The sequence below is a fragment of the Carcharodon carcharias genome, chromosome 14 (genome assembly GCF_017639515.1).
Source record: "Carcharodon carcharias isolate sCarCar2 chromosome 14, sCarCar2.pri, whole genome shotgun sequence".
NCBI classification, from domain to species: Eukaryota; Metazoa; Chordata; class Chondrichthyes; order Lamniformes; family Lamnidae; genus Carcharodon; species Carcharodon carcharias.
The window spans coordinates 28,608,482-28,620,751 of record NC_054480.1 but is presented as its reverse complement, the minus strand read 5'-3'; the positions used below and the strand labels follow the sequence as shown (position 1 = coordinate 28,620,751).

Genomic DNA, 12,270 nt, shown 5'->3' with positions numbered 1-12,270 from the left:
AAACGTTTATATTAAAACTGAATGAAGGTAACTTTTCCATTTCTAAATCTCTTCTTTTGTTATTTATTCTTTCATGGGATGTGGGTGTTGCAGACAAGGCCAGCATTTGTTGCCCATCCCTAATTGCTCTTGGACTGAGTTTCATGGGAGGCCATTTCAGAGGGCAGTTAAGAATCAAACACATTGCTGAAGGTTTAGAGTCACATGTAGGCCAGGCAAGGATGGCAGATTGCTTTCTCTAAACCAGATGGATTTTTACAACAATAGACAATAGTTTCATGCCATTATTAAGACTAGATTTTAATTACAGATTGATTGACTGAATTTAAATTCCACCAGCAACTGTGAACTCATGTCCACAGAGCATTAATCTGGGCTTCTGGAATACTCGTCAAGTGACATCACCACTATGCCACCCTCTCCCCATAATAAAGCAAAATATATGTGTATGTGGTTAAAGACTTTTTCCCAGCTTTTATAGTAAATATTACATATATATTATTGTTTATTATTTTATAGGACTTTCTTCCAATAAATTACAAACGTTTTTGTTTAACATTGATGTTGTAAAATCTTGTGTATTAAGATGTAGATTACCAAATTATATATAGAAAATATACAGACATATCTGCTACTTACTAAGCAATAAACAAAGAACAGTCTTCAAACAACTAATCAGTAATGTTTGAACTAACTTGCTACAAACCATCTGTAAAGAATAATGCAGATAATGGATGGTTGGGCGGGTACTGCAAGGTTGTAAATCAATTTCAGCAGTTCGATTATACCATGCTCAGCAGAAAGCCAGGCTGTTCACTGTTATTACAAGCACCAATTTCCTAAATTGTAACCTTAGATCCAGAATTTTATGTAATGACTTACAATACGATAAGAATGTATGATAGTATGTATTCTAAAACCACAACACCCCTGCCAAAGAAAATCCATTGCCATATAATCATCTACCCTGAACAGATAGTGTTCCCTCTGTCTCCTTCAATTTTTTTATTCAAAGGGCCACCGAATCTCTTCCCAAGGCACAAACAACTCCAAATTCAATCCTCAGATGATAGTAAAAGTGATGAAGAACATATTAAATAAAAAGAAAAATCTGCCTTACTGGAACGCTGCCTCTGTTGGATCCATCAATACAAACTCCGGCATGACCATGGGTTTAACTGTGTCTGTCTCATTAGGACTCATTTGGGTATGAACACAACCTCTGCTATGTATAGGTCAGCTCACTCCCAAATAGGTAAAACACATCATCCTTGGCTTTATGACTTACAGTTCTATTTGTGAAGCTGACCATAACTCACACATCACTTAATCATTTGTAAGAATAGCTATCCAGAAAAATTAAAAATCTTATCTCATGACTAGTCAGAGAACATTTTCCAGACAGGGGACATGCATACTTTGGCTGAAAAGTGGTAAGTAACATACATGCCACACAAAGTGCCAGGCAATGACCATCTCCAACAACAGAGAATCTATTTCCCTCCTCTTCACATTCAGTGGCATCACCACATCAGATCATCCTGGGGATCATCACTGACCAGAAACTTAACTAAACCAGCCACATAAATACTGTGGCTACAAGAGGAGGTCAGAGGCTGTGTATTCAGTGGTGAGTAAATCACCTTCTGATTCCCAAAGCCTGTCCAACATCTACAAGGCACAAGTGTGAGGAAATACTCTGAGCACAACTCCAACAACACTCAAGAAGCTCAAACAAGTCAGGACAAAAGCAGCCTGCTTGATCAACACTCCATCCACCACATTAAACAGTCACTCTCTCCATCACCAGTGCAACATGGTTGCAGTGTGTACCAGCTACGAGATGCAGTGCAGCAAGGCTTCTTTGACTGCATTTCCCAAGCGCACAACCTCTGCCACCCTGAAGAACAAGGGTAGAAGGCACAGAGGAGCACAACCACTTCAAAGTTCCGCTCCAAGACACATACCATCCTGACTTAGAAAAATGTTGGCCTGAATGTTTAGCATGTCAGGCGAGCATGATCGGCAGAATCAGAGGCGGATATGAAATCCACTCCCGTCCTGGCCACGATCGACGTCCAACAGTGATTTCACGCTAGCTGGCCTATCAATTACCAGCCAGTGAAGTGCACACTGAGAAAGGCCCAGCGCTGCCAGCAGGGGCGGGAAGAGGGCAGGCACCGGAACCAGAAAGGGCGCAGGCAGGGGATTTAAAATGAGTTCCCTGAAGGCTGAAAGTTTGCACTCAGAGCCTCAGAGAGCTGCTGTGGAACTCGCATTTTTTCACTTCAGTGAGAGTGCTATTACTGTCTCCAGAATGTTGCCTGGCGCCCAAGGCAGGCATCATGGAAATGCCCAAAGCCAGTCTCTCAGGAGGGTTGTGCGACTTTGGAACTCTCTGCCTCAGAAGGTGGTGGAGGCAGAGGTAGATAGATTCTTGTTAGGCAAGGGAATCAAAGGTTATTGGAGTTAGATAGGAATGTGGAAATTGAAACACAAGGAGATCAGCCATGACCTTATTGAATGGCGGAGCAGGCTCGAGGGGCCGAATGGTCTACTCCTGTTCCTATTTCTTATGTTCTTATGAAAGCGTTTCTGTCTTTACGGCATAAGAGGAGTTACAATGTGCAGGAGTGAGGACGGCTGACTGGTGGGAAACCCAACCTTCTTATCCTGAGTCAGGCGGAGGAGCAAGCCCTAGAAATGTCCTGCCGACATGGAGCAGGTCACTGGTCACAGAGAGGCAAGGGTGTTTGGATGAGGGTGAGAATCCAGTGGACAGGGAAGAGATTGGTGGAGGGTATGCGAGATGTACGAGATCATTTGTAAGACTGACATGTGAAATCCAGTTAGCCCCATTGCTCATCCATTCAGAAGTCTTTGATCAACCAGATGTCCATTCTGAGTAGCAACCAGACTGCGTGCACTCTGACTTCATTATGATGTTCGATACTGGCATTTTTGTTTCCTCCCTCAGATGGCACATGTTCATGACCCCAAGAGGACCCTGAGGACCCTCCCTTGACCAACGATGAGCTTCCTGATGCATCTGCGTCACAACATCCCTCTGCACCATGGGCAGGTAGAGGCACGTCAGTGGGCAAATGTATCTCAGAACAGATGGTCGTGTACAGTGGTGAAGGCATGTCACACTCGCCTGAGGAGCTGGTGGAAGCAGAGAGTTCCCAGGATGTCAGAGGATTGCTGGATTCCAAGACAATGCTGAGCCCAAGGCAGATGATGAGACTCTGGAGTCGTCTATCAGGCAGCAGATGCTGCATGTCCTGCAGGAGGATCAGGCAGGTCTAACAACGCAAATATACGTAAACAGGTACGATATGATGGCGATTACAAAAACATGGCTGCAGGGTGACCAAGGCTGGAAACTGAATATCCAAGGGCATTCGATATTGAGGAAGGACAGGCAAAAAATAAAAGGACGTGGCGTAGCATTGTTAATTAAGGATGAAATCAGTGCAATAGTGACAGAGGATATTGGCTCAGAAAATCTAGATGTAGAATCAGTCTAGGAGGAGCTAAGAAGCAACAAAGGGCGGAAAACGTTAGTGGAAGTGGTATATAGGCCTCCAAGCAGTAGTAGTAAGGTAGGGGACAGTATTTAACAGGAAATTAGAGATGCATGTAACAAGGGTGCTACAGTAATCATGGATGACTTTAATCTACATATAGACTGGGCAAACCAAATTAGCAATCACACTGTGGTAGATGAATTCCTGGAGCATGTACAAGATGTTTTTTCAGACCAGTACTTCGAGAAACCAACTAGGGAACAGGCTATCCTAGATTTGGCTTTGTGCAATGAGAAGGGGTTAATTAATAATCTTGTTGTTTGGGGTCCTTTAAGGATCAGTGACCATAACATGATAGAATTCTTCCTTAGGTTGGAAAGAAAAGTGGTCCAATCCGAAACTAGAGCCCTAAATCTAAACAAAGGAAACTACAAAGGTATGAGGCGTGAGTTGGCTAAGATAGATTGGGGAACTTCATTAAAAAGGCATGACAGTGGATATGCAATGACTAATATTTGAGGAACGAACGTATGCATTGTAACAGTACATATACCTTGCTGGTGTAAAAACATGACAGGAAAAGTGGCCCAAAAATGGCCAGCAAAAGAAATTAAAGATAGTATCAAATCCAAAGAGGAGTCATAAAAAGCTGCTAGAAAAAGTAGCAAGCCTGAGGATTGGGATCAGTTTAGAATTCAGCAGAGGACCAAGAGATTGATTAAGAGGGAAAAAAATAGAGTATGAGAGTAACCTTGCAAGGAACATAAAAGAGGACTGTAAAAGCTTCTATAAGTACGTAAGAAGAAAAAGATTAGTGAAGAAAATGTAGGTCCCCTGCAGTCTGAAACAGGAAAATGTATAATAGAGGTCAAGGATGTGACAGAGCAATTTAACAATTACTTTAGTTCTGCTTTCACAGAGGAAGACAAAAATAACTTCCAAGAAATAATAGGGATCCAAAGGTCTAGTGAGAAGGAGGAATTGAAGGAACTTAGTATTACTGAAGAGGGCTGGAAATTAATGGGACTGAAAGCTGATAAATCCCCAGGGCCTGATAATCTACATCCCAGAGTGCTAAAGGAGGTGGCCATGGAAATAGTGGATGCGTTGGTCATTATCTTCCAAAATTCTGTAGATTCTGGAACAGCCCCAGCCGACTGGAGGACAGCAAATGTAACCCCACTATTTAAAAAAGGAGGGAGGGAAAAAACAGGGAATTACAGACCAGTTAGCATAACATCAGTGGTAGTGAAAATGCTAGAGTCTATCATAAAGGATGTGATAACAGAACACATAGGAAATATCAGCGGGATTAGACAAAGTCAACATGGATTTATGAAAGGGAAATCATGTTTGACAAACCTACTGGAGATTTTTGAGTACGTAACTAGCAAACTAGATGAGGAGCCAGTGGATTTGGTGTATTTGGATTTTCAGAAAGCTTTTGACAAAGTCCCACATAAGAGGTTAGTGTGCAAAATTAAAGTTTGCTGATGACACAAAACTAGGTGGGAATGTGAGTGGTTAAGACACTTTACAGCAATTTAGACAAGTTGAGTGAGTGGGCAAATACATGGCGGATGCAGTATAACGTGGATAAGTGTGAAGTTATCCACTTTGGTAGGAAAAACAGAATGGCAGAGTATTATTTGAATGGTGATAGATTGGAAAATGTTGATGTACAAAGGGAAATAGGTGTCCTTGTACACCAATCACTGAAAGCAAGCATACAGGTGCAGCAAGCAGTTAAGAAGGCAAATGGTATGTTGGCCTTCATTGCAAGGGGACTTGAGTATAGGAGCACAGATGTCTTATTGCAGCTGTACAGGGTCTTGGTGAGACCACACCTGAAGTATTATGTGCAGTTTTTGTCTCCTCACCTAAGAAAGGATATACTTGCCATGGAGGGAGTGCAGTGAAGGTTCACCAGACTGACTCCTGGGATGGCAGGATTGTCGTACGAGGAGAGATTGGGCCGACTAGGCATGTATTCACTGGAGTTTAGAAAAATGAGAGGGGCTCTCATTGAAATGTATAAAATTCTGACAGGGCTGAAGAGACTGGATGCAGGGATGATGTTTCCTCTTGCTGGGGGATCCAGAACAAGGGGTCACAATCCCAGAATACAGGGTAGGTCATTTAGGACTGAGATGAGGAGAAACTTCTTCACTCAGAGGGTGGTGAACCTGTGGAATTCTCTATCAAAGCGGGCTGTGAAGGCCAAGTCGCTGAATATATTTAAGAAGGAAATAGGTAGATTTCTAGACTCTAAAGGCATCAAGGGGTATGTGGAGAGAGCGGGAGTATCAGCCATAATCATATTGAATGGCGGAGCAGGCTCGATGGGCTGAAAGACCTTCTCCTGCTTCTATTTTTCTATGTTTCTAAATCCCTGGGGGTCTGCATGCCATGGTTTCAGTGTTGGAGGACTCCCTGCGGAGTGTAAGCACTGCATTGGCCCAGAGCTCAGATTGCATAGCTTCCTCCATAGAGAGAGTGGTGATTCGCACGGAGAGGCAGCTGCAGGAACTCAATCAGGGCTTTCTGGTGTTGCCTTCAGACTTGCAAGCCCACACACTAGCAGTGATCTCAGTAGGTCGCTACCAATGTAAGAGATGGATGAGACATCTTTGGTGAGCAGGGAGGTTCAAACCAACCTCATGTTGGCAGACAAGCTGCACCTCACATCTGGGGGGTTCCTCTCAGGATGCTCTTGATGATGGCAGCAGCTTCATTGTTCCTCTACCAGTGACCGTGGCATCTCAGGAGACCATGATAACTGAGGAGTGCCTACCCATGGTGCTGGACTCCTCCACCCAGATGGGACCTGCACAGGCTCCGTGGACCAGAGGACAGCTGCCAAGGTTATCAAGGCAAACGGGGCATCAGAGTCAGCAGCCTGCCTCCAATTCAGCTACTAGCAAGGTGCTATCAAGACAAAGCACTCCCTAGATGCCCCTAATGAATGAATAAAAATATTAAATAGATGTATACATCATAAGTGAGAGCATAAAGTTTGTTCTTCACACTTGTTTGCACACAGTCTATTTAGGTGCAGAGACTGAGTCCGTTTTACAAGTCTGTGAAATCCTCAACTTCTGAACTAAGATGTGACATTTGCCAGTTTAGATGCTGAATATGAAATTTATCATTCATGGGCAAACATTAATGAATTTAGAGACAGAGATTACACATTATTTGAATATGAACTGGATTAGTATATAAAAGGCAAATATAAAAGAACACAGGGAAAAGAATAGGTTTATAGTAGTAGATTGTTCCATGTAATGAGTTGCAATGGACTGAAAGATCTCCAGGTTTATTACAATTTCTATATTCATTGGTTAAAGGTAGCCTATATAACAACAAAACAAAAATAAAAATACCTGGAAAAACTCAGCAGGTCTGGCAGCATCTGCGGAGAGGAGCACGGTTAACGTTTCGAGCCCAAATGACGCTTCAACAGAACTAAGTAAAAATAGAAGAGAGGTGAAATATAAGCTGGTTTAAGGTGGGGTGGGACAAGTAGAGCTGGATAGAGGGCCAGTGATAGGTGGAGATAACCAAAAGGTGTCACAGACAAAAGGACAAAAAGGTGTTGAAGGTGGTGATATTATCTAAGGAATGTGCTAATTAAGGGTAGAAAGCAGGACAAGCAAGGTACAGATGGCCCTAGTGGGGGTGGAGTGGAGTGAAGGAATCAAAAAAGGCTAAAAAATAGATAAAACAATGGATGGAAATACATTTAAAAATAATGGAAGTAGGTGGGAAAAGAAAAATCTATATAAATTATTGGGAAAAAGATAAAAAAAAGGGGGGGGGGGAAATCGGAAAGGGGGTGGGGATGGAGGAGAGAGTTCATGGTCTAACATTGTTGAACTCAATATTCAGTCCGGAAGGCTGTAAAGTGCCTAGTCGGAAGATGAGCTGCTGTTCCTCCAGTTTGCGTGAATAATAAGGCTGAAAGAATCCATACCACAATGATGCACTGACACCACCAACAATTTATTGCAGATTTGCACATTTGCTCATGCTATATCATGATATTGTCCTGTAGCTGGACGGTGTTGATAATATAGGAATTTCTGGAATATATCCTTGTGCTTGTTCTGCTTATGTAAACTTAATTATTTAATGTCCAATGCTGTCACTAGGAAAACTCTGAATTAATTTTAGTAAATATTATTTTAATAAGTTTAGGATAGAAACTTACTGTATAATTGCCTGGTGCATGCTATGGTAAGAATGTGGCATCATGACTTTGCACATATGTGACAAATCAGCTCTAACCTTCCAGATCTCTAAACAACACACGTAGCTGGCACTTATGATGCTTGTTCATAGTTTGGTTGGATCCATCCCTCATGATCAATTGCATAACACAGATTGTATTTTCTGGCTATTGTTCAATCAGAAAACTGGACAAACATTAAAAAAAAAGTTTGGCTAACTGACAGAGCAACAGGCATCAATACAATTGGAAATGTTGGTGACAGTAAGGGATTAATCAAAACTGTGGAGCCAGGTGAATTAAGGATGTCACATAGGGTGAGGGTGGAACATGGTTTTGCACTCACAATTATCCACTCTCTAAGCTGCCTATTTCTGTCACACCACTGTGGGAATAGCTCAAGTTGAAGCTAGTTATTGTTCTTTAAACGATAGATGAATAATCTATCTAATTACTCCTGAAGGGTAATCGCTATCACAACAGAAGTTACTGATACAAAGGTATTAATGATATAAAAAGTTCTACAATGCACAATAATGAGCAGGCAAAGCAAATTAAGGGAACACATTAATAACTAATTAATATCCATTCTTTGTTGTAACATGGCTACTGTTAAGTGAAATGAATATCTTCAATTAATGTCACCTAATAATGTGCACCTCAGCCATCTACCACAAACTGAATTCACTGCTCAATTGCCTTTTAATGGCACGACAACTTAACGTTATGGTTTTATGCGATGTTTTGGGACAAGGTCTTTGCAAAAATTATTTCTGTTTGCTTACGAGCACACAATACAGTGAGATGGAAGTTCTCTGCACACCAAGGGCTGAATTTTCCCAGTCTATGGAAATGGTCTTCCTGCTTTCTTGGCATATTACCAGTAGTGCAAAGCTCAGCAGCAAGTTCACCAGCAATTGTAGACAATTGAGCCATTTAAGGGCCAATGAAGGGCCATGACTAGCTCCACTGTGGTGGCCTCCAGGTGGACTCCCTGGGGGAGGGGGGCCTCCTTAAGGCCATTCCATGACCCTTGGAGTAACCCCTGGGAATGTCCACACCCACAGCTATGGCTTGAAGTTGTTCCGCTCTCCCCATTGGCAGGAATTGCCTGGCCAGGCTCTTTAAAACTTATCTGCTTGCGAGGACACCTTGGCATTGGGGCACCCTCTCCTTCATACTGCAGTGGCAGCAATGGTTTCCTGTAACAGTGGCGCTGCCAAACTGCCAGCCGTCTGACTGTGCCAGCAGCTCTGGGACAGCGGTCCTGGCAGAGAGCTGCTGATTGGCTGCCACTGGCAAAATGCCATCCCCTGGTCCCACCCACCTGCCGTTGTGGGATCAGCTCCCGTTTTCAGTCCCAGCATTGAGAGTTCTGCCATTGTGGCAAAAATCAGCCCTATGGGCGCAATTTTACAGCCCCATCATGGTAGGGCGAGGCCAGGAAATGCGGCAAGCCATAAAAAAAGTCCATTCACTTTGAAGGCACCGTAAAATCAGGCCAGTGTAAAATTCCACCCCATGTGTGCAAAATTTATGATGGGATCTTTACAAACTAATCAGCAGAAGAAAAGTCCTCTTCAGTTGCAATTGGCAGTTCAGAGGAGGTTTACTAGATTGGTACCTGGAATGAGAAAGTTGTCAATGAGGAAAGGTTGGACTGACTGGGCTTGTTTCCAATGGAGTTTAGAAGAGTGAGGGATGATTTGGTTGAAGTATATAAGATCCTGAACGGCCTTGACAAGCTGGATGTGGAAAGGATGTTTCCTCTTGCGGATGAGTCCAGAACTAGGGGGCACTGTTTTAAAATTAGGGGTTGCCCCTAGAAGACAGAGATGAGGAGGATTTTTTTCTCTCAGAAGGTTGTGCGACTTTGAAACTCTCTGCCTCAGTAGGCGGTGGAGGCAGGGTCATAGAGTCATGGACATAGAGTAATAGGGTTATATAGCACAGAAACAGACCCTTTGGCCTATTTATCCATGCTGGCCATCAAGCACCTATCTATTCTAGCTAATGTATTGAATATTTTTAAGGTAGGGGTGGATAGATTCTTGTTAGGCAAGGGAAACAAAGGTTATAGGGGATAGATGGGAATGTGGAATTCAAAACACAAGCAGATCAGCCATGATCTTAATGAATGACGGAGCAAGCTCGAGGGGCCGAATGGTCTACTACTGTTCCTATTTCTTATGTTCTTATGACAACATAAGGAAAAAAATTGCTATTGCTCCTCCCCAAAATGAGATCTATAAAATATTCGTCACGAAGGCGAAGCTTTTTTGTGTTAATAGAGCAAAGCCATTTCAGGATTAATTCAATTGGCACATGGTATGATACAAGCTGCTGAATCGATAATTTAGGGGGAAACTCATCCCTTGTTACTTTCCCCAACAGTTTATTTTTCACTAGACGACAGATTCCCTTTCACCTTCGGCCATCAGAAAGTTGCCTTTGTGCCAAGTCCTTTGTAACATAGTAAAAGGTGTGTCCTATTACATACATAACCAAAAAGAATCAACAAACAAGGAACTCAGGTTGGAAACCCATCCGAGGAGCTGATTCCTGTTGGTGCAATTTTCTGGTTCTCCGTTGCGCTGAACAGCAAAGCAGAACTGAAAGTGCAACCTGTGGAAAGTCATTTGGTAATACTTACCTATTTCCTCAAAGGAACAAATCCCCCTCTGCCTCCCCAAACAATGTGCAACCCCACCCACCCCCCAATATACTTAAGCTCTGACAGGGTCAATCGTGAATCAACCAAATTTCTCCATGGCAACCGCTCCAGCTGCCATGAGCAACCAGATCGAGCGGAGCAGCTGCTCTCTGAGCAGAAGTTAAAGCCTCTCTCGCTTCTCCGAGCCCCCAAACCGCAGAAGCGGACGCAACTTTTCATCGGGAGTGTGGCAATGCATACTTATAAAACACCAACCTTTCCGGTGTGAGTGAAGGGCGAGGAAGAGAGAGAAAGCAGAAAGGCAGGGTGGATGTCCTCGGGGTCTGCTTCAATGGACGATCGCCCAGCTTAGGCGAGGGGAAGCGCTATAGAGGCTCCTCAGCCCAGCGATCCCCGCCAACAACTGAGCAACAGGAGCTGCCAGCCCAGCCTGACGTCAGCTTGCAACCCGAGGCGCCTTCGCTGTATTGAATGGGCACCAGGCAATTCTTCTCCGATTGCCTTGCAATCAATGTGCATGTTTATTCATGTGTGTTCATCACAATATCCGGCAGCTATTTTTGGAATCCTTGCAGGTTGTGCAATTCCCATTATCCGTTCCTCCTAAAACTTTCTGAAAAGTTGCACTGTGTTTCTTTTCCTGTATTTTACTAATAGTTAATCTCTGACTTAGTTTCGCTATTTTAATTAAAATGACTTCGCCCCCCCCCCCTCACCTCTCCAAAAAAAAAAGCTAACTTAGAAAAACACAAAGCATCCTATTTCCTTTCGTTAATATTTGTTTGTTGACTGTCAGACATGTGGGTCTGGAACCTGAAATCCCAATCTGACAGAAGCCCATGCCCCTGGGGCAAGTAAACGACAGGGGACAAGCAACCTCCTGGTTGACCCAATTCAAGATAGAAGCAAAATACTGCCGGTGCTGGAAATCTGAATCAAAAACAAAAATAGCTGGAAGAACTCAGCAGGTCTGACAGCATCTGCTGAGAGGAATACAATTAACGTTTTGAGTCCGAATGACTCTTCATCAGAATTAAGGAAAAATAGAAATGAGATGAAATATAAACTGGTTGAGGGAGGTGGGAAAGGTAGAGCTGGATAGAGGGCCAGTGATAGGTGGAGATTGCCAAAGATGTCATTGACAAAAGGACAAAGGGGTGTTGACGGTGGTGATATTAGCTAAGGAATGTGCTAATGGTGATATTAAAGGTAGAAAGCAGGGCGAGCAAGTGACAGATAACCCTTGTGGGGACGGGGTGGGGGGAAGGGATCGAAATAGTCTAAAAGGTGGAGATAAAACAATGAATGGAAAAAATTTAAAAATAACAGAAATAGGTGGGAAAAGAAAAATATATTTAAAAAATGTGAAAAAATTATAAATTATTGGAAAAAGGGGGATCGGCAAGGGGGTGGGGATGGAGGAGAGAGTTCACGATCTTAAGTTGTTGAACTCATGAACTCTCTCCTCCATCCCCACCCCCTTTCTGATCCCCCTTTTTCTAATAATTTATAATTTTCACACTTTTTTTAGATATTTTTCTTTTCCCACCTATTTCTATTATTTTTAAATTTATTTCCATCCATTGTTTTATCTCCACTTTTCAGCCTATTTCGATCCCTTCCCCCCACCCCGCCCCCACTAGGGCTATCTGTCACTCGCTTGTCCTGCTTTCAACCCTTAATGTCACCATTAGCACATTCCTTAGCTAATATCACCAACGTCAACACCCCTTTGTCCTTTTGTCTATGACATCTTTGGCAATCTCTTCTTTGCCTCTACCTATCACTGGCCCTCTATCCAGCTCTACTTGCCCCACCCACCCCCCCACTCCCCC

At 43.1% G+C, this 12,270-nt stretch overlaps 1 protein-coding gene across 1 annotated transcript in view; it reads right to left on the bottom strand.

The window, feature by feature from the left end:
- The window catches only part of LOC121287294 (rho GTPase-activating protein 40-like), a 154,935-nt gene extending 144,047 nt beyond the window's left edge, over positions 1 to 10,888 (bottom strand). The window contains exon 1 of the mRNA XM_041205039.1: positions 10,691 to 10,888. The gene's annotated coding sequence lies outside the window, so the exon portion shown is untranslated. The remainder of the gene's footprint in view (positions 1 to 10,690) is intronic.
- Between the last annotated feature and the right edge of the window lie 1,382 nt (positions 10,889 to 12,270).